We start from the raw sequence: 23,641 nt of genomic DNA, 5'->3' as shown, positions 1-23,641 counted from the left end.
ATCCTTCACCAATTAACATAACCCCACCCCTCGTGATGGGAACGAAAATACGCTTTTGCACGACATACGGTCTACCGGATCCCTACTTATGATACATGGGGCTTCTTCTTCTTCATGACAATCAGAGCACACTATCTATGCAAATCTACCTGGGCTAAGGTATTGCCTACTGCCCACCCTCCCCCCACAAACGTAACATTATTTTCAAAATAAAAACTTTTCAAGAATTTTACCAAAACAAAATTTTTTTAACACAATGTTGGGCTTCTGCCAATTTCGATGACCTTTTGACCTCTGTCGACAGAAATTAAATTTATTGCGAAGCTATTATTTTTCTACTTTGTGCTTATACAACTTATTTCACACGAAGATTGTTAATAAAGGAGTATAAGTTGTGGGTGGAATGGTGCCAAACTTCATTTCCTCTACTCCTGAAAAAGGAGACGTCTTAAGACTCGATCCCGGTATTTTTAAAATATCTATATATATATATATATATATAAAACATGTTTCATGATGACAGAGTATTGTGATGCAGTTTCTGATTCAGGAGACCTTAAATCACCAGAAACCATTTAAAAACATTTTATGTGCACAACTTCATGTTGTTGGACTTAAATTATCTAACTTAAATTATATTATCTTAAATAACTTAAATTATCTAAAATATATGCATCTGGCAACTGGACTATGAAATGTTTTTCCCAGAATGCTTTGCCTTCATTCCCTTTGGATTTCCTCTCATCAAAACACAGTTAAATAGTTTATTCAGGACCTGAACCCCATGTTCACCGAGGCAGGTCCATACTTCACTCATATCTCCTCAGGTCCTCCTGATTTGCTAATTTTTATCACTCTTAAATCGGCTGTCTTGTCTTGCAGTACTTTTTTGTATAAATCAAAGATTCCAGGAGCAGCGTTTGAAAAGGAGTAGGTCAGTGAGTGTTGGTACACAGTTGAAATCCCACATCCAATCTTCCTTGTCTGACATTTAAATCGTTGCGATCCATCTTTGCCATGAGGATGTGATGAGGAATATAAAGAGATTTATCTTCAGTTGGAAACTTCAGGTTAACTTTCCCCACCAAGTGAAGTTGGAATTTGTCCTATCAAGGCAAAATCTTCTTCATGGTCGTGTCAACAACATGCATTTTAAAGGCCATTTTCCCTGCTAGAGCGGGGGTTAGCCTTGCGGTCCCCATGACAATCTTCTCCATTTTGCCCTATTTTCTGCATCTCTCCTTGTTAACCCCATTGCCCGCATTTCTTCTTCCACCATCTTTAGCCAAGTCTTTCTCGGTCTTCCCCGTCCTCTGCTTCCTTCTACATTCATTTCCATCACTCTTCTCAACCAGTCACTTTCATCCTTCCTCAACACATGACCAAACCATCTCAACCTGTTCCTCTTCACAGCATCAATCACAGGCTCTATTCCCATCATCTTTCGCAATTCATCATTTGTCTTCCTCTCTCTCAACGATACTCCGCACATCCGTCGAACCATTCGCATTTCCACCCTTTCCAACCTTCATTGCTGCTCGACGTTCATTACCCATGTCTCGCTCCCATAAATCATAACACTTCTCACACATGCAGCATACACCTTTCCCTTCAGCTTCAACGACACTCCCCTCATCATCAGCACGCCACTCAGTTCCCGAAACTTCTTCTATGCACATCTCACTCGAGCAACCGTTGCCGAGTCTGATCCACCTTCTCCATTCAGCATGTCTCCGAGGTAGCAAAATGTTTTCACACCTTCCAGCTTCACGCCGTCTCCAAGATCCAACTCAACATTTCCTCCATCTGCAGCTCCCTCTGTGCACACCTTACATTTGAATGTAGCTGCCACACTGGTTAATGACCCTCTCAGACCACTACATTTTTGATGAACCCACTCAGCGCACATTGTACATTGAATGGAGTTCACTCCGACACCCTTCCTACACACAGCACAGGGCCACTGCCCAGTTCTTTCCACCTCACCACATGCTTTACCACTTGCCATCACCTTCGTCTTTCCGATATTCACCTTCAGACCTTTTGTCTCCATACATTCCTTCCACGTGTTCATCTTTTCCTTCAGTCCATCCATACTTTCCGCAATCAACACCAGATCATCTGCATACAACAACTCCCACGGTAAACCCTCCTTTACGTTCTGAGCCAGCACCTCCATCACAGCTACAAATAGTAGTGGACTTAGTACCGACCCCTGATGCACTCCCACCTTCACCTCAAACTCACCACTGTTCCTGTCCTTCGTCCTTACAGCTGTGCGCGCTCTTTTGTACATTGCCATCACTACTCTGATCAACCATTCCTCTACTCCTAACCTCCTCAATGCCCATGTCAATACTTTGCGTGGAACCCGATCGAATGCTTTCTCCAGATCAACAAACCCAAGAAACAACTTCTTCCTCTTCTCCATGTACTTCTCCTGCAACTGCCTCACAATGAAAAGCGCGTCTGTCGTTCCTCATCCTGGCATGAATCCAAACTGCATTTCGTCGATCTTCACTTTCTTCCTTATCCTCCTCTACAACACCCTTTCCAATACCTTCATTCCATGCTCCAATAACTTTTTCGCTCGGTACGAGCCACACTCCAGAGGGTCACCTTTCCCCTTGTATAGAGGGACGAGGGTACTCAGTTCCCAAACCACTGGAATGCGGCCTTCTTTCACCACCAGATTACAGATCTCTGTCATTCTCTTCACACCCCAACTTCCTGCTGCCTTCAACATATCTCCCACAACTCCCGTCGGCCCTCCCGCTTTTGTACCCTTCATTGCTTTTATCGCTTCCTCAACTTCCTTCTCAGTTATCTTCTCTGCCGGTCCTAAAACTGGGTTACTCTCTATGTTGCCATCCCATTCATTCTCTGTATTCAACAGTATGTCCATATATCTTTTCCATCTTCCTTTAATTCCATCTGGGTCGACAACGATTTGTCCCACTTCATCCTTCAAGCAACTCACCCCCATCACATCACACCTCTCTTTCGCTGTCTGCTTTGTAATCCTGAATACTGCTTTCTGACCCTCTTCCGAATCCAGGCGTTCTCCGAACATTTTCCTACATGCCTCCTGCGCCTTTGCTACCTCTTTCTTTGCAGCCTTCCTGGCTGCCTTATAACTTTCATGCTCTGCTGTTTCTGCTCCCGTACCCTTTGCCTTCTGCCACTCCTTGAACTTCTTCCTCTTCTCGTCAATCCTCTTTCCAACTTCATCATCCCACCACCATGTTTCCGAGTGCCTCGGTGGTCCTTTTGTCCATCCACATACCTCACCAACGGCTCCCAACAGACTAGCTTTCATTGACATCCAACCACTTTCAAGCTCAACCACATCATCCTCGACCCTACTCGGCCTCTCTTTTAATGCCTCCCTTACTGTCACCTCTTTCAACCTCCACACCTTCATTCTTGGTTGGAACTTCACCCGCCGAGCTCTCCTCACACCTTTCACCCTTACGTCGCAGACAACCAAGTGGTGCTGTGAAAGAGCCTCCTCCCCCGGGATCACCTTTGTGTCCCGGAGGTGCCCCCTATCTCGCCTACGCACCATCAGGTAGTCAACGGTTGTCGTCGACCCACCTGACGTGTATGTAACAAGCTTATTATCCTCTTTCTGGAACTGAGTATAACAAATCAACAAATCAGCTCCATCAGCAAACTCCAAAATCCTTTCACCTTCTCCATTTCTCACACCATATCCGTAACCCCCATGAACTCCGTCAAAACCATCCATACTCCTTCCCACATGTCCATTTAGGTCTCCTCCTACCACCACAACTTCCTCATCTTTCACGTTTTCCATCAGCTTCTCTATCGCACACCAGAACTTGTCCTTCTCTTCATCGCTTCGACCAACCTGCGGAGCATATCCCGAGATGACGTTCACCAAGAGCTTTCCAATCATCATTTTCACCATCATCAACCTATCACTCACTCTCGTCACACTCACCACATTGTCTACAAACTCCTCAGAAAACAGGACACCAACACCATTCACGCCCTCCAGGCACCCTTGCCACACAAACTTGTATTTCTGTCCCTGCCTACCCTTCACAATTCTCACGCCACTTCCCTTCCATCTCGTCTCTTGCACACAACATATGTCTACTCTTCTTCTGACCAATACTTCCACCACTTCTCCTGATCTCCCTGTCATTGTCCCTACATTCCATGTCCCAAACCTCAGAAACCGATCTCCACTTCGGGCTGTACCCTGCCCATATGTAGTTGTAATTGTCATGGTTCTCTTTTTTTGTTGGAGTACAATGCCCTCAATTAATTTAATAGCAATACATTTGTGTTTAATAGTTAATTTAACAGAATTTAATAGCCAAATTTAACAATATATTTAATAGAACAGAACGGACCATGTTGAGGGGACGGCTTCATCCCGCTGTAGACTAAATACGCCGGACAAGTCGTCAAAGCTTTCAGCAGTTGTGGTGCGTCACTTCTCTGCACCTGTAATCAAGCAGCAACAACTCGGACAGCATTAACTTGGCAATGAAACGAGATTCCAATAGTCGTTTTATTGCAATAATAAAAGGTCTGCATTCTTTACAGACATAGCGACTGTACACGTTGCTTGCCACAGCTGTCGTAGGGTCGAGCCGGGCAGGTGAGCCGAGCTGGCTGGTTGTCCTCACCTCAGAGTAGGGGAGATGTCTATGGAGTTAATCCTCAGCACTGTCTGAGGGGTTGTTATCACTGCATGGGCACAACACACACAATTAAATGGAAAACAGCAACTCATTCATAACTTCATCACTGAAAGCAGGTTAGTTTATCAGGTCGCAACTCGTGCCTTGTCACGTGCGTCCAACATTTAAAATGCATCTCTGCTATAAGTGCCGAGACCACTTCAAAATCAGACTATCATTCAGACATAAAACCAGTTGACAAATACTAAAACAGCCCTCGGTAGAGCGCATGCCCCCGGTATTGGGGCCAATATTGGGACCGCTATGGGTACCAGTACGGAACCCGGAACTAGTGTAGGAACCGGAGCAGCTCTCCTTCATACGCTCCCGACCGATATTGCTGAAGTGCGAGAGATGGAGCAGGGACCTCTCAGCCTTCTTGACGATTTCCATTCCGGTAAGCTGTAGGCCTTTGGCGAGGCCATAATGCCAGCTCTCCTGGCCCTTTCTTTGTTTTCCGACGTGTTGTGCATGTGCATGAACACACGCACAGTACACACGATTGAATAATTCATAATACCGTACTTGCATTTATCTTAATGTCTACTCCTTGTTTGATTCATGTGCTTATTACTTGTGCTAGATTTAAAAGTCAATCAAGCAATGGGTTTTTGAGAGAAAATTGAAAACCCTTTTGTTGAGAAACGAATGGTGAGCAGAGCTGATGTCTTTGGGATGGTATTCCGACATGCTTTCCACAACACCGGATCATCTCACATGTTTCAGTGAGTAATATGAATGTGATCCATTTTTATTACATAATAAAGTACAAATATATTGTTGCAGACGCGGTTTTAGATGTTATTTTACCGAGCGGTTGGTATAACCGCGTCCGAACAGTTACTCCCCGATTAGAACCCGATTCCACCCGACGTTGACCAGATCGCACCACAGATATTCAATCGGGAAACCTCTAAAGCGACCGAAAGAGAATGAAAAGAGAAGAAGACCAGATTTATTATACACACACAAGCAATGGATGGAAGAAGCAGTCACACAGCGAATCCTTAACTTACACTATTCATTTTACTTAACCCCAAGACAACGAGTAGGAGAGACGACGTTCACACTTACTCGGGGGATATTGCAGGCAGGTAGGGCTTGAGGTGGATTGCTGGAGAGGGAGGCAAGGTCGGAGGCAGCAGCTCTCAATTCCTCGCGGTTTTTGGCGGGAAAACCCTCCGTCGCATATCCGCTGCTGTAGACGTCACGCACTGGCTCGGCACACCTGCTCCTCTTCTTCTGGTGGAGCCGTCTCCCTCCTTTCAGCGCGTCTCTCCAAAGCTGGTTTCCTTTCCGAGTACATCTCCTCTTTGGCTTGGAGCGTTTCGCATCTCACCGCTCCTCCTGGTGTCGTCTCTTCGCTCATCTCCCAGGTCATCTCGTAAAGCAGTCCCTTACAGTCGCTTTTATAACTCGGGGCGGAATCAAGCCGCCGGCTGCGAGGGCACGCCTACCGGGTCGCTCACCGCGGTGCTGATTGGCCATGCGACCCTCTGGCTCACTCCTCCCCTCTATGACGAGGTGGAGACACGCCTTTCTTCTCCGAGATTAGCACATGGGCAATGGCGGCTTGCGGGATTGAACACAACGCGCACCCTTTTGAAAGGAACTTTGGAGAGCGGAGATGTTTGGGGAAATTGCAAGGGCCTACTCTTATTTTGTTTGATACAATGCAAAGTCAATCTAGTGGGAAACACATATTTAGCCTACATGGAATAAGGAAATACACTATTTAAAAAGATATATCGTGACCTGCGTGTAAGTTTCATGGAATTAACTAGGAGGACGGCTGCGACCATTATTTACATTACCAGGGTGTTTACCATACTTTTGTAACGTTCACATTGTAACGTTTTCACATTCGTTACACTTCCTCCAAAATTGTTACACTTCTCAAAAAACCGTTACACTTCTCAAAACCGTTACACTGCACCCTCCTTTCTTCAGGCCCGTGCTCGGGCCTACTAAACTTTAACTTAGTGTGACACGTAGGTGTAATTCCCTCTACAATTAACCTGACCCTGAGTGTGACAATCTTAAAACACAAATAAGTATGTCCCCCTATTGCATTGCACCCTGTCTAACAGACTCAAGCGCACAGCTAACCGCATTACGGAATTATTCTCAAACTATACATTTACGGTGGGGAGCATTATTTACAGTGACGTGATTTCTTATTTACAACGCAACCCAGGACCTGTGTTTTTTTTCTTTTTCTTAGGGAACAAGAAAAAGAAATTCCTGTTGGGAGGGAGGAGACAGCACGCATTGTATCGATGCACCAGTACCAATACCACCAAAGCACCCAAAAGCACCAAAAGCACCACAAGCACCACAAAGCACAACTCGGTGCGCAGTCACCATGGTTCTTAATAAACACAACAAAACAACTGGTGGTGGTCTTCACTTTCTCTGCTGGGCCGATGTTCTTCCCGACGTCTTCTGGCTTCATGCGGCCTATTTGGACATAATAAAAAGCACAACTTGTGTTCGTTTTTATTTAGGGCCTCAGGGGCCAACTAAGGGTGGTCCACCTGTTTGGCATAGGTGCCACCTTACCGAGGTCCGCAAGCAAGATTCCCTGGCCACTATGGCCGGTCTCCAACAGAGGTGCCCTGCCCCAGAACCTGGGGTCCATCAAGTGGTACTTGGCCGCAGAACAGTGGTCCATAAAGTGGTACATCAACGCAATGCATGCTGGTTCTGGGAATCTCGGGCGCACAATGGCCACCTCACGCACGCTCCCCTCGGCACCCAATGGCGCACAGGTCATGTGGGAGACAAAAGAAAGACAATTGAGCGAGGGGTAAGGTCACAAGGGTACACGTCAATAAGGCAATGCAAGGCGAAATGCGTACGGAGGGCGAAGTGAGAAAGCTCGTCCCTACCGTACGTCACCCCCCTGTCACCTACACTACCCTTGCCCTTACCCCATATTTACAAAATCTACCCATTTACAAATTCGTCACTACTGTCACGTCTTCCCCATATTTCCTCTATACCAAATTCGTCTCCACAATCCCTCGACTTCAAAATTTGCCATCACCAATTCATCATCAATCCTCATAAGGAGGGAGAGATGGAATTACGCACAATTTCACACCCACGTCATGATGCGTCTCACAATCCAAACATTTGCACAGTAAAAATAATTAAACATGGCATGGTGCGGAGTACCTGTCACCTCAGGTGAGTGGATGCAGATGGTGCGAGGAGATCCTTCATCCTAACTATCCTCTAAATGATTTTAACACACTTTACACTACCCGGGGTCTCTCCCTGCCAATCCATTGGCCAACTTACACTATGGGTTCTAAAAACCAATTCCCATTGACCAAACTGTGGTGCTTCTCAATTTGGGGTCTCACTCCCCCGATTCCTCTCCCGGTGCCTTCGCACAATTTCTGGGCCGCGACGTGTAGCTCTCCCAGCAGGTCTACCCACCTGCACACCTCCACCACTGCAGTTGCCACCCGAGCTTACCTAGCTCCTCACCCTAACCTAACTAACTGGGGAAGGCCCTCTCCTGGCTCTGTCACCCCTTGGTGCCCTCTGGCACTGGGCTACCCGGGTCCGTCCTCCGGATCCGCGGGCCCCATCCACAACTACCGGCTCCCAGAGCCCACCTGCGGCCTCACCTGGCCGACATCCTCACAGTGGTGGAGTGCCCAAACCAACTACACACACTAACAGGCTACACGCCCAGCCATTTCCACAACACTAATGCACCCATCCAAAGACCATTCTTTCACCCGCACCACAGATGCCAATATCCAACCACAATTTACCTGTACCCTCTACCTAACACTTACTCTACCCGCCCCGGGTATCCGTGATGGGGGTCCACTCTTCCCCCATTCACACCTTCGCACCATCCACTCCACTCCACAATTTCCACCATACTCACTCCACGACCATCCATTCCAATACTCCATACCATTTATTCCATACACCTGTCCTCCATTCACCTGTCGTTGCACACCTGTGCAATCATACCTGGTGCCACCTGCACCCTCCTCCTCTTCCTGGACCAGTTGGTCAACACAACACACATCACCATCACTCACTCATACACTGCTCCATTCACCTGTTCAGTTGCACACCTGTGCAATCACACCTGTTCGATCACACCTGTTCAATCCTCACACACACGGCATCATCTCAGCTAACTACTCCCCTCTGAAACTTGCGCTTCCCAGTCGTCCCTTTAAACTATTGCGCTCCCACGTCATTATCATCCACACTAAACTACCTGCGTCCCCACTACAGGTATCAGTCACTAACTAAACTTAACGTTACCTAATGTCATCTTCTAGGTCCCTACACACAATATAACCTAACCCACCCGGGCTAGTTTTCACTGCCATACACCCCATAAGCTAGTGCGCATTTGCCCCATCTGTCTGTGAGGGATGGTGGATTTGCCATCCCACCACATCGGGGGTCTCTCCACTATCAATTTTGCTCGTCCAAATTCCAACCAATTCAAAAATTTGCCATTTCCCGCTAATCACCGTACCCGTCATCAAATTTTGCTTTTTTTTTCTAATTTCGGGGCCAAAACACTATCCTCATCACCCGTCTACTTATTAGATCCTCTCGGTGCGCCAATTCACGTCTACAGCCCGGCTTCGTACAGCCGAGCAATGAACGCGGGTCGTTTTGTGCCAGCGGCTGGATACGTCCCGCATTCGTGGCAGGGACGGGGGCTTACCCGGGCCGAGATCCCACGCACCACCTCGGCGTGGAGCCATCCAATGTCCCGATCTCGACCTGCCGGCACGTCTCAATAGAAAGTGGTCGCCATGACGACCCTTCCTATCGGGCTGCCCGCTCCGCCTAGTGGAGCCCGGATGCGGCCGTTCCACGCGAGGCCCAGCGTGGATCGCGCACGGCGGTCCTTTCGAACCCGCCGTGGCTCGGATCCCCGCTGGTCCTCGCGGCACGCGAAGCTGCCCGACGCGCACCGAGGCCCCGATTCGGCTACAAGTCGTTCTAACCTCTAACCCGGTTACCGTCGATGCTTCACCTGCATGCTTACATGCATACGCTACCCCTTTCTTGCTCATACCTCCAGCTGTTCCCATGCTCCTCGTACCTTTCCTTACACACCTCGGTACACTCATTCCGCTCACCGACTTGGTCACACACCTGACCACCGAACACCTTGGCACACATTCGTTGCTCGCACACCTCACCAACACACCTCTTCGCGCCCCTTTCTCGGTCACCTCCTTTGTGACAATCACAGGTGTGCTATCACCCGCACACCCAACCACGTGCCTCACGACCAACTCAAGTGTGCATTCCCACACACGCTCTACCATTCCAGGTGTGCATCCTTCCATTCCAGGTGTACATCCTCGCTCACCTGTCATAACCAACTCACGCTCCGTGTCACTCTCACTACTCTCACCTCCACTCTCGGTCGCGCACTCACCCTTACTCTCGACAGCACACTCTTTCCTCATGCACCCGTCCGTTACACACCTTTCTCGCGCCCACTCTCCCGTTACACCCTCTGTAACACTCACCACAGGTGTACACTCTTCTTTACTTTTGACAGCGCACTCTTTCCCCATGCACCTGTCCGTCACACATCTTTCTCGCACACCCTCTTGCGCACACTTTTTCGTTACTTCCTCCGTAACACTCGCCACACCGCGCTTCCATGTGCTCCCTCGCACACGCGCTACGACCGACTCACTCTTGACAACACACTCACTCCTTGGCGTGCACTTTTTCCTCACACACCCCATGGTCGGACATTCTCGCACACCTCTTTTTTTGCACACCAGACCTGTCGCACACTTCACCAACGGCCTTTCACGAACACCCGGATCCAAACCAATCCCCAAGCCGACTGAAGCTTTCCTCACATCATGTACATTTCCACTCACCTCCGTACCTCGTCTCCGCACCTCCTTTGCCACCTGCAAACTCTTTATTTGGTTAGTGAGCATCACATTATGAGTTGAGCACCGACCTTGCACATATTCCATCACCTCCTCCTTTATCTCCCTCTTAGTTTCCCTCCGTCTCTTCTTAATTTCACTCACCTCTTCTTCCACTTCCTCTAATTTTTGTTTAACCTATTTTATTTCTCGGTGCGTCTCCTCAAGTTCATCCTCTAAGGCTACCGTGACCGTCTCTATGTGCATCCTCACCTGCCGGTCCTTTGTCTCCATTAACTCTGTCACCTCGTCCACCCTCATTGTCAGTTCCTCACGTACCATCTGACATTGCCTCTGTGTCGCTATTAATTCGTTTTTAATTTCTTTTTGTGTCGCCTTTAACCCTCCTAGTACCGCATTGTTCCTTTGAACCTGCTCCACTAACTCCGTCTGTCCCTCTGTCAGCTGTTCCACCTCCTCAGTCAGACCCTCTATTCCCCCCTGTAACCTAGCCGTATTATTCCTCACCTCTTTCTCCATACGCTTCTCACCTCGCTTTACCTCCTCGCGTAGCCCCGAGACCTCCTCACCCACACCTCGTCATATCTCCTCCTTCATCTCCTCCATCTCCTTTGTAGATGCCACCCTCATCTGTCCCAATTCATCCCTCTGAGCATCCAATTTGGTTTCTACCCCGATTCTTACCTCCTCTATCTGCTCTCCCATTTGTTTAATTTCTCGGGCGGATTGCTCCCCTATCTCCCGCAATTTGCCTTCCATCCTGTTTTCTAACCCCTCTAACCCCTTTTTCATCCCTTCCATTTGATTCTCTTGAGCGGCCATTCTGTTTTCTACCCCCGTTAACCCATTCTTTACCTCTTTTATCCCATTGTCTAACCCCTCACCGGTACCCCTCGCTTCGTCCCTCATTACCCCCATTTGGTTTCCCATTACCCCCATTTGGCCCTCCAATCGCTCCCCCTGAGCATCCATCCGGTTCCCCATTACCCCCATTTGCCCCATAATGGCCCCCATCATTCTGCTTTCCATTCGTTCCATAATGTCGTTTTCTTTCTGCATTTCCACCATGAATTGGACCATGAAGGCTTGCATTTGGGCCACCGTTGGTAGTACCAAGGGTGCGGCCGCAGCTGCCCCAACCTCGTGCGCAAGAGCGCCATTTTGTGCGCCTGATACCCCCGCAACCACATTGCCATTTTTCTCCTCCTCCCTTTCCTCCACATACATTTCCCCGAGGTCCTGGGTCGATTCCACCCTGTCTATCTCTCCCACCGACATCCGATCGCCTTGATTGTCCATGGCGCGATCTCAAAATTCGGGTTTTGCTTTAAAACAAAACAAATTTCGTCAGCTCGTAATTTTGACCAAAAATTTTTTTCTACACGTTTTAAAAATTTGGTTCGGGCCTCGAATCTCACTCCCCGACACCAATTGTTACAGATAACACAATTGATGTTCCAAAATTTGGGCCTAACAAATTTAGTCCCAGGTCCGAATCCAACTCCTGACAACCAATTGTTGCAGACGCAGTTTTAGATGTTATTTTACCGAGCGGTTGGTATAACCGCGTCCGAACAGTTACTCCCCGATTAGAACCCGATTCCACCCGACGTTGACCAGATCGCACCACAGATATTCAATCGGGAAACCTCTAAAGCGACCGAAAGAGAATGAAAAGAGAAGAAGACCAGATTTATTATACACACACAAGCAATGGATGGAAGAAGCAGTCACACAGCGAATCGTTAACTTACACTATTCATTTTACTTAACCCCAAGACAACGAGTAGGACAGACGACGTTCACACTTACTCGGGGGATATTGCAGGCAGGTAGGGCTTGAGGTGGATTGCTGGAGAGGGAGGCAAGGTCGGAGGCAGCAGCTCTCAATTCCTCGCGGTTTTTGGCGGGAAAACCCTCCGTCGCGTATCCGCTGCTGTAGACGTCACGCGCTGGCTCGGCACACCTGCTCCTCTTCTTCTGGTGGAGCCGTCTCCCTCCTTTCAGCGCGTCTCTCCAAAGCTGGTTTCCTTTCCGAGTACCTCTCCTCTTTGGCTTGGAGCGTTTCGCATCTCACCGCTCCTCCTGGTGTCGCCTCTTCGCTCATCTCCCAGGTCATCTCGTAAAGCAGTCCCTTACAGTCGCTTTTATAACTCGGGGCGGAATCAAGCCGCCGGCTGCGAGGGCACGCCTACCGGGTCGCTCACCGCGGTGCTGATTGGCCATGCGACCCTCTGGCTCACTCCTCCCCTCTATGACGAGGTGGAGACACGCCTTTCTTCTCCGAGATTAGCACATGGGCAATGGCGGCTTGCGGGATTGAACACAACTCGCACCCTTTTGAAAGGAACTTTGGAGAGCGGAGATGTTTGGGGAAATTGCAAGGGCCTACTCTTATTTTGTTTGATACAATGCAAAGTCAATCTAGTGGGAAACACATATTTAGCCAACATGGAATAAGGAAATACACTATTTAAAAAGATATATCGTGACCTGCGTGTAAGTTTCATGGAATTAACTAGGAGGACGGCTGCGACCATTATTTACATTACCAGGGTGTTTACCATACTTTTGTAACGTTCACATTGTAACGTTTTCACATTCGTTACACTTCCTCCAAAATTGTTACACTTCTCAAAAAACCGTTACACTTCTCAAAACCGTTACAATATTTTGTAATGTATATGCACGACTTTTTCAGCAAAAATTAATTATTTTTAGTTCACTGTAACTTGTGGTGAATTGTATTAGTTTATATTGTGTGCTTAATTACCTCCGCCACCAAAGATGGATGGAGGTTATGTTTTCACCCCTGTCTGTCCGTTTGTCTGTCCGTTTGTCTGTGAACAATATATCTCAAAGTTGTTGACGGATTCGGACAACATTTGGCAGAGAGGTGGCAGATGTGACAAGGACGAAATGATTAGATTTTGGTGAAGATCTGAATATGGATTCGGATAGGAGAATTATTTAAATTTTTTAAGTGATTCTTCACCATTGAGAGATCGGGCCAAAACCAACATATAGCAGGATATCTCAAAAGGTTATGGACGGATTTGGACGAAACTTGTTGGACAGGTCGTGTGTGTGACAAGGAAGAATCGATTCAATTTTGGTGAAGATCCGGATCCGGATAGTATAATTTATTTTAAAAGTGATTATTCACCATTGGGAGATAGGGCAAAAAAACTATATTTATCACGATATCTCAAAAAGTTGTGGACGGATGATTTTGATTAAATGTGATTCTGTATTGTGACTTTCTGATCTAATCTAGGATACAAAACGTAAACTGTTCACCTGGCGGAGGTAAACTCTCTACTGAGTGCTGTTCTAGTTTATCTCTCTTTTACTCTCAATTTCTCTCTTTCTTTCTCTATGTGTCAACAGAGAAGTGAACTCTTGCAAATGGATTTTGTAAGGCTCACTTGGTTGTGCCAGGATGGGTTTGAGGGTCGAGGAATAAATAGAAGCCGAAACCAAAATCCTTTCCAGGTTCCTCTTGTTTCGAGGAACGAGAGATGTTTGAAAGAGAGAGAAACAAACAAATTGTTTGGAGATCTTTTTAAATCCCTTCCCAGACTCGTAGGCATCTATAACCTTCTTTCTGAAGGCCGCAGACAGCTCTTTTGATCTTGGCATGGTGACGCCGCACACTTCAACAACAAAGAGCAAACCAAACGAAATGTCTGAGATTTAAATAAGACAGGTTCCTCCAAGATCCTCTCCAACGATGTTCTAATCATTTTCACCTCAGCTGGTGCACCTGATTCTAATTTTAGGTATTTGAAGTAGTGATAAATGTAGGGGTGTACTTACTTTTTCCACATGCGAAATTTGCATTTATGTTTATTTAAAATATACAATGGACTACAAAATGTAAATATTTCATGATATTTGTTATATTATATCATCTTTAAATATCAATATTGTTGAAATGAAGATCAAATAGCTGTATCTAAACTTTCTGGTCACGCACAGTCAGTCATGGCTGTTGTCTACCGCCCTCCCAAACCACACCCATCATTCCTGTCTGACTTCTCCTACTTTCTGACCCAGCTATGTTCCCTCTCCCCCTCAATCGTCGTCGTCCTTGGTGATTTCAATATCCACATGGACTCCACTGACTTCACTGATTTACTCACCTGCTTTAACCTCACTCAACATGTCAACTTTCCTACCCATAACCGTGGTCACATTTTGGACCTTGTCTGCTCTACTGGATTGATTTTGCACCATCTCTCTGGCTCCGACCTCACCCTCTGTGACCACTTAGCCATCACTATGACCGTCAACATTCCCACCCCAGCACCAAGGCATTATCGCACGATCAACTTCCGTAAGCTAAACGCTCTTTCACCTACCTCATTGTCATCCACCCTCTCTGAAAAAATGTCCACTTCTCCCTTCGTTGACCTCCACACCCCTTCTGACCTCACTGACTACTACAACCGCACTCTCTCCTCCTGCGTTGACCAACTTGCGCCTATAAAAAATTTTTTTTGTTTTTATTGGTGTTCATTTGTCGTCGTGTGCTTAATTGTTTCTTAACTTCTCAAATTTTTATATATTTTTAATATACATTGTTTTCAAATAAAGTAAGAGATTTGTTGTTAATTCATTTGTCCATCTCCATTGCGTGCGTGCGTGCGTGTGTGTGTGTGTGTGTGTGCATTCAGTTATGAGCAGTGTGTGATTTGGTGGTTGCGCTGGGAGTGTTTTGGGGTCACCAACAAAATCTGGTTTAGGGCCGGCCCTGATCTGAGGTCAAGGTCATAGGCTCAAGGTCACCACAGGGTCATAAATGGCTCCAAAAGGTAAAATTCGCCAAAATAACTGAATTATATCGTATAGTACCACTTTATATAGGTTTTATTGGGTGAGGAATTCAGTCGTGGCATCCTTTTCGACATTCGCGGTGAACCCCTAATTTTTCTGTTCATTTACCCCCCAAAGTTGACAAAAGTGCACAAAAATCGAGCGTCATGACTCATGACATATCATAATGCACTATATCCTGCCTCCAAAGGTACAGGCTTGGCGACAGCCTGCGGGCGACGGGGCGGGATGCTGGCCGTAACGATGCGTCAGGTGTGTCATAAAGCCCTCCCTGGAGCGGGCAATACGGCCGGGCTTCTCCGTGGTGAAGGGGGGTCCCACGGAAGGTTACTTCCAAATGTGCCCTTGGCCCAAACAATCGGCCCTCCAACATGGCCGTCTCATTACTTCCGGCTGTTTCAAAAGAGAGGCTTCATCGGCTCTCCAGATTGTATTTTTCACTCTGTGGGCAGCTGCGACCGGGCATAAATTTGACGAACTGACTTGTTGCAAAGGTGGCATCCTTTGACGGTGCCACGTTGAAAGTCACCGGGGATGGGGGGTTCGGGTCTGGGTTCAGGCTGAAGGCTAGCCCAATAGGAGTGGTCGGCGTTTGCCCAACGATTATGGTTCAAAAATATCGTAAACGTATCGATTGCATACGTTTGATTTGACAATAATTGATTGTCCTTTCTACAGGGGAAGAAGAGGTGAACAATCCAACCCATCCCGACTTTGTCCCGTCACCGTTTCTGCAGCCAGCTGACACAAGTGGACGTGCCGACCAATCTGCCGAGAAGATGCAACGCTGCGGGGGAGCATCCAGGCGGTCAAGTGCTTGTGGTGAGTGTTCTTTGTCACAATTTTAAGGAATGCAGACACGGCACTATGGCTCAGATTAGCTACAATAATTATGGTAAATTAAAGTGACCTGAAAAAATAACTCTTAGATGCCATTTCCTGGCACTTCGAGGCACACTCTGCAATACAATATTATTATTGGGTTTGTTGGCATGTAGGTATATTAATAGTGCTTTGAATGTCACGAAACAAATGTCAGTGATTGTGACCTTGGCAATGTGGGTGTCGGTGGATTATAGTCAGATTATAATATTGCTTGGGTTTCAGGCCAATACGCAGCTACGTTGTCCCGAGGGCCGAACGGCCAAGGTCAATAATCCGCCCTCGGGACAGCATAACGCGCATTGGCCAAAAACTCGAACAATATTTCCATTCTTATTATGATGGATGAAGGCAATGGTAATGGCTCCAATAATCGCAGACAAGCCTAAACTGCGCCACTCCCTTGTGGGAGTAGGCCTACATGACATGTATGTGGTCGTGCACAGGCCACGCCCACGCGTGGCCAATATTTAGGGTGAATGTTGTTCGTATGGCGGCCATAGGCCATATTTTAAAACTTCGTTGCACCCACCCCCACCTTGTGTAAACCGACATCCCCAATAATTTCATTAAGTGCACCCATTTGGACCACATTAGGAGGGTTGTCAAGTTGTCGCGGTGTGCGGGGGTTTACGACAATGCGATTAATGTCTGCCGGTGTCAGGGTCCAAACGCGTTTTCTTGAATTCTTAAAATCACACACCACTCTGCCAATAATGGACATAGAGGGAAAGGTGTATGCTGCATGTGTGAGAAGTGTTACGATTTATGGGAGCGAGACATGGGTAATGAACGTAGAGCAGCAACGAAGGTTGGAAAGGGTGGAAATGCGAATGGTTCGACGGATGTGTGGAGTATCGTTGAGAGAGAGGAAGAAAAATGATGAATTGTGAGGTCGTGTGAGGTGTCAAAATGATCAGAGTACTTCCATACAATATGGAAGCTGCAACCCAGCTGTCGGTGACATCTGCGGTTACCTCTGGGTCAAGAAATCTGTAAAAATGGTGAAATGTATATTTTGTCTTACATTTTGATACATCATAAATTGTCTTCATAACACAGAGAATAACGAAGGTATTGGTTTAATGTGTACTCTAAAAGTTTCCCAGTCCACTGTGAAAAATAATGATACCACACAAATATATCTGATATTAATATTTCTGAGTTTAATACCGCAAAACCGAAGTGTACCCCCTTATTTTCTTCATGGTATATGCAATATGCATACAACATAAGTTTGGATACAGTCGATGTGATATTGGCAATTACTTCAGGTATAACATCGAGATAAATATCATGATTTTCGCGACTGCATTGCACATTATCAAGACTAAAGAGACCTGAATTAAAGATGCCTTAGATTATTTTGGCCACCTGTGGAATAATACACACAAACACAAAAATACACCATAAATGTTTCATTTGGAGATACAAATGTGTTTCATAATACTAAATGTTTGTCCAACAAAATCAGAATTCACTTGAATGTCCATCTTGGTAACTATCCATTTTAATGTCTATCATGTTCACAATTCACTTAAATGTCCACCATACGGTAATTACAATGCATCTGAAAGTCCATCGGTTAGTCGAATCATCTGCTTCTGAATCAGATGTCTCATCACCAGCCAGAGAGTTTGCCGGCTTTGTGCATCTTGGTCCGCATTTACATGCACCAATGCATGGAGACGGACATGCTTTTACACGAGCATCTTGACGATGCACAACTTCTCTGGCATCCACAGCTTATTAACTCGCGGCAGGCATCTGGTACAGGTACGAGGCTCATTAGCTTTGGTACTAACTTCGCGCCATCGATGTGCCATCCACATTCGTCTGGTGGAGGAAGGTCAGGATATGCCTGTCCTGCATGTGTCCAGATCAGGGCTCGATAGGTAGCTCGCATGATGTCAAATGTCAGGGCATCTTTTGTTGGCGGTCGGTAGTCATTTTCTGAATGTTGCCAAATGATATTTCAGGATAAATGATGCAACATTCCCTGAAATATTGTTGTCGTCCTTGTCTTCCTTTCAGGTTGGGCAAGAACAGTGCTGTGGTGAAGTAGCTTGAATGGAGGCCTGATCTCGATTACCTTCGGGGTGATTGATTCGTTTTGGCAGTGCCAGGACCGGTGATGTCCTGGCACCACCTTGCCTGGTGTTCATGCTCATCCACCGATGGAAATGGAAAAATGAAATCCACCTCATTCAGCGGTTTTATACATCATGAATACGTCGAACGTCGATGTTATGATTGTTGCTTGACTTGTGATTCTTGAACAGCGGTTGTTCAAAACATTTTCGTCTTCAAGAAGAATCGAGGAAAAAAGGCATTAACCGAACTGTTACCTTTTCGCTCCGTTACCTTCAAAGTTATAAATGCTTGGGCAATGGGCATTCCGCCCGCCCGCCCGTGTCCATTTTTCTTGTGCTCCCCCCATAGTGTTCCGTCTTCCCCAATATGGTCGCTCCATTGACGAAGGGTCATTTGTTACAGCCTTGTGAAATAGTTTTAAAGCTGCAGTCATTGCAAACAAAATAATTGTACCTTTAACATTTCCCAATGAGAGAGAGCAAAGATTATTCATGAAAAAAGAAATCATTTGTGCAGAGAATGATCAGTTTTTGTTTTTACTCGTATAATAACGTTCTCAGTGACGCAATGAATGTGACATGTGACATGTGACATGGATATGGATATCACCCCAGGTATTTTCTATATGTGGTGTTTGCATTTTGTGAAGAGCTTTACATGAATGATCGAATGATCAATAAATTAGAATTTATTCGAGAATGCCTCCACATATAAAATGGCAAAAGGAAAAGTAGTGTTTCAGGTTATTGGATGAATGTGCAATTGAACGTGAAATAAATCAAAAAATGTAAAAATACTTTTGAGTTTTTTTAAAATTTAATGTTGTACTCAAAAGTGTGGATATATTGGCGAAGGAAGGGTGCTTGATTTATTTATATATACTAGCGTCCAGCGTGCGTGACTCGGCGCGCCCCGCGCGCTTCACCGCACGTCGTATCGGAGGGGTCGGCATCTTTGACCATTTCGGGGTGCTTTGGGTCTTCGGGATGTTTTGGGCCTTCGGGGTCTTTTGGGGTATTGGTGGCCTGAAGGGTCTTGGCGGAATTAACGCAATTAAGAGGGTTAATGTAGAGTGTGGTCATTTTATTTGAAGAAGAAGAAGAAGACTTTTTTTTGTTTGTTTTGTTTTTTTATATACAGAATCGAGGCTCGTGAAAGAGCTAACATTTATCAAACAAAGTATATAAAAAGGGGACCGGTACACAAGATGGGGAGAGAAGGGGAGGAAGCACACAAACACAACATTTGAGAGCAGGGACATCGGGAGATGTGTGGGAGGGAGAGGGCTTGGGGGGAGGCAGGATCGGTATAAAATGCAAGGACACCAAGGACTTTCAGCAAAGAAGTTGGTATTTCAAAAAAGTGGATTTGGGGTGAAATTAGCGGGGGTAGAAAAGATCAAGGTTTTGGATTGGGGAAGATAAGAGATGGTGGCGAACAGCTGTTTTAAAGACCTGGAGGGAGGAGTGCGATTGAAGAGAGTGAGGGAGTTTGTTCCAGAGGCGGGACAAAAGAAGAATGAAGGAGTGAAGGTGAGCGGAGAGTCTTGATTTTGGCAGTTTAACCACAAGAGGGTTGCAGGCAGATCTTGTGCGACCTGTAGGAATATTTGGGGGACAGAGCACAGACAGGGCTGGGGGGTGAGGGGGCGGGCTACGCCAGAGATGAGTCGGTAGAAGACGGAAAGACCACCAACCTGCCTGCGGTGAGTAAGTGAAAGGCCCTCGGAGATGGCGTCATCGCGGGAGATTCCAATGATTCTGAACGCTTTGGTTTCAACAGCGTGAAGATGAGCTAGGTGTGAGGCAGGAGCACCGGCCCAGAGGGGAGAGCAATACTCCATTGAGCTGCGGACGAAAGCCTCGTATGTGGCGAGGAGCTCAGGTGTGCCAAGGAAGGACTTCGCACGACGGAGGATGCCCAGTCGGCGACTGGCTTTGGAGGCCGGCTTGGAAATGTGCTTTTTTTCCAGGAAAGATCATGGCACATAGTGAGACCCAACCCAAAAGCTTGAGTGACAGAACTTCTTGGAGAGGAATATTCAGAAAGTGGATGGGAGGGTTGTCCAGTCGGTCTTTTCGGAGAGACATCGTAAGAGTGTGAGATTTGTTTCGGATTGAAAGACACGTTCCACTTGTTTGCCCAGTCTGTGATTTTGTCCAGGTCTGCAGAGAGCGAGGAGGCTGCAGACTGCCGATCTGAGGGATGAGCAATGGAGCGGCACAACAGAGTGCAGTCGTCAGCAAAGAGTCAGAGAGATCATTGATGAAGACCAGAAAAAGCACAGGGCCCAGAACACTGCCTTGGGGAACTCCAGCCTGAACAGGAAGAGGAGGTGAGAGAAAGCCATTCAGGGCCACACGCTCACTACGACTAGAGAGGAAGTCCATGCGCCAGCCATGCGCGGATATTTCTATGGATACCAAAGGAGGAGAGTTTGGTGAGCGGAGCGGCGTGCCAGACCGTATCGAAGGCACGTCGTATGTCGAGGGAGACGCCTCTGATTTCCCGTTTGGCATTGAGGACCCCTCCCTCCCTCCATCCATTGTTGAGACAGCAGAAGCAGCATGTCCAGAGTGGAGTGACCTGGTCTGGAAGCAAATTGATGACCAGAGATCAAGCCATTGGAGAAGAGGAAACATTTCATATCCGAAGCAATGATGCATTCCAGGACTTTGCTGATAATAATTGGGAGAAGGCTGATTGGTCTGTAGTCGCTAGGATCTGTTTTTGTGCAAAGCGGTGATGTTGGCTGATTTCCAAGCAGATGGCAGTTGACCTTGAGCAAAAGAGAGGGTGAAGAGAACAGAGAGAGGGAGTGAAGGAGCGGAAGAACAGCATTTTCGGACCCGTGGGCTGATGCCGTCAGGTCCAGTTGCAGAATCGGAGTCGAGGGTTGACAGAAACTTTTCCACCTCGTCGGGCGGAAAGGACACGGAGCACCTGGGTACGACTGGGTACAGAGAGGGATGGGTGTGGCGCACAAGATTTAGAGGCAAACACAGAGTTGAGGCATTCAGCTTTTTCACGTGCGGAGGCAGCCGTGTAGCCGTTTGAGCTGAGGGGGGGGATGGAGGGGGAACAAACACCAGAAACAGATTTGACCAGACGCCACCAGGATTCGGAAGAGGGAGACAGACAAGACAGTTCGGTATTGAGAACGGAGAGATATTGTTTCCTGGCTCTCCTGAGGGTGGACACACACTTGTTTCGGGCTTTGTGAAAGGAAATGACATTTCCTTCCGTTGGATTTGCTTTCCAGGAGACGAAGGCAAGTTGTTTCTGGGCAACAGCCTCACCGCAACATTCCGTGCTGCACCATGGACGGGAGGAAGCGTACGACAACTGAAGACGACATGGCATAAATCTGTGCATGAGAGAGAGAGAGCAATTTACTTTGGAAGAATTCCCAGGATGATGTCAGTTGCTGTCAGAGGTGGTAGAGATGGGAGACCAGTCCAGATGATTGATGGCTGCTTGAAGACCGTGCCAGTTGGCCTGAGTGAAATGCCAGACTCGTCGACGCTGAGCAGAGCTCCCTGAGAATGGTCAGAGAGATGTCCACTTTAACAAGCACATGATCAGAAGAGCCGATTGGAGCAGAAGAAGAGCAGCAGACATTTTCAGGTAAGTTAGTCATAACCAAGTCCAGAAGAGAAGATGCTCCGTTGACTGAGATCCGGGTGGGGAAATTGACAGATTGTGTCAGTCCCAGTGAGTCGCAGAAGTCCTTTGCTGAGGAGCCATGGCTGGTGAGAGAGGTACCCACACCCAGCCAACTGGCATGGTGACAATTTAAATCACCACATATGAGGAAGAGAGACTTGGGATGAGTGCATAGAAGTGGGTCCATATTATCAGACAGCGACATGTAGATGGAGTCATCACCGTTTGGTGGACGGTACAACACACATATGAACAAGAGGTGGGAGCGAAGGGGAAGCCGTAGCCACAGGTATTCCAGGGGGTGAGGTGGAGAGAGTGCAGTGCAGTGCATTGCAGTGCAGGGCGACTGAGGAAGAGAGTTTTTGATAAAGACAGCAACCCCGCCTCCAGGACGAGGCTCAGGTCTATCATACCGGAGGAGGGAGTAACCTGGGAGAGATACCAAGGAATCAGAGACATCATGAAGGAGGAAAGTTTCTGTTAAGCAGATCACGTCTGCTTTGTCAGAAGCAACCTGTATGGAGAGATCGGTCAAGTTTGAACGAAGGCCCCAGATGTTTGAGGTCCATACCGTTCGTTAATGAAGAGGAAGGGGGACCATCGGATACAGAACAGGGGGGACGAGGGGTCGGGTAAGATGTGCAAGAGGTAGGGAGAGCCGTTGAAGGTGTGTCAGAGATTTCAGAATAGCTTGGAGAAAGGGAAGGATGGGGCGGACAGTCTAACTCTAACGACTGACTCTTTCTAGTGGTGGACTCGTGCACTTTGACATCGACGGTGACGAGAGCTACCTGTAGGTCCCGTGATGACATTCTGGGGTGCTCGGAAGCTTATTTCAGCATCTTGCGGTCTGCTCTCGGGCTGAACTTGCCGGGGCGGCATGGCCCGAACAAGTTGGCAGTTGTTTGGAATCTTCTCCACCTGTAGATGATCTTCCGGACAGTCGAATGATTCGTTTCAAATTGTTTGGAGATCTTTTTAAATCCCTTCCCAGACTCGTAGGCATCTATAACCTTCTTTCTGAAGGCCGCAGACAGCTCTTTTGATCTTGGCATGGTGACGCCGCACACTTCAACAACAAAGAGCAAACCAAACGAAATGTCAGATTTAAATAAGACAGGTTCCTCCAAGATCCTCTCCAACGATGTTCTAATCATTTGCACCTCAGCTGGTGCACCTGATTCTAATTTTAGGTATTTGAAGTGGTAATAAATGTAGGGGTGTACTTACTTTTTCCACATGCGAAATTTGCATTTATGTTTATTTAAAATATACAATGGACTACAAAATGTAAATATTTCATGATATTTGTTTTATTATATCATCTTTAAATATCAATATTGTTGAAATGAAGATCAAATAGCTGTATCTAAACTCTCTGGTCACGCACAGTCAGTCATGGCTGTTGTCTACCGCCCTCCCAAACCACACCCATCATTCCTGTCTGACTTCTCCTACTTTCTGACCCAGCTATGTTCCCTCTCCCCCTCAATCGTCGTCGTCCTTGGTGATTTCAATATCCAC

At 47.0% G+C, this 23,641-nt stretch overlaps 1 long non-coding RNA gene across 1 annotated transcript in view; it reads left to right on the top strand.

Annotated features, from left to right (window-relative positions):
- The window catches only part of LOC137423472 (uncharacterized), a 43,777-nt gene extending 24,530 nt beyond the window's left edge, over positions 1-19,247 (top strand). Inside the window, exons 2-3 of the long non-coding RNA XR_010983718.2 lie at positions 16,154-16,297; positions 18,392-19,247. This is a non-coding gene — a long non-coding RNA (uncharacterized LOC137423472). The remainder of the gene's footprint in view (positions 1-16,153; positions 16,298-18,391) is intronic.
- Positions 19,248-23,641: the final 4,394 nt, after the last annotated feature.

This window comes from Myxine glutinosa, chromosome 1, assembly GCF_964187855.1.
Source record: "Myxine glutinosa chromosome 1, kmMyxGlut1.1, whole genome shotgun sequence".
In the NCBI taxonomy this organism is placed as follows: domain Eukaryota; kingdom Metazoa; phylum Chordata; class Myxini; order Myxiniformes; family Myxinidae; genus Myxine; species Myxine glutinosa.
The sequence above is the reverse complement of the archived record's forward strand: the minus strand, read 5'-3'. Positions and strand labels throughout refer to the sequence as shown.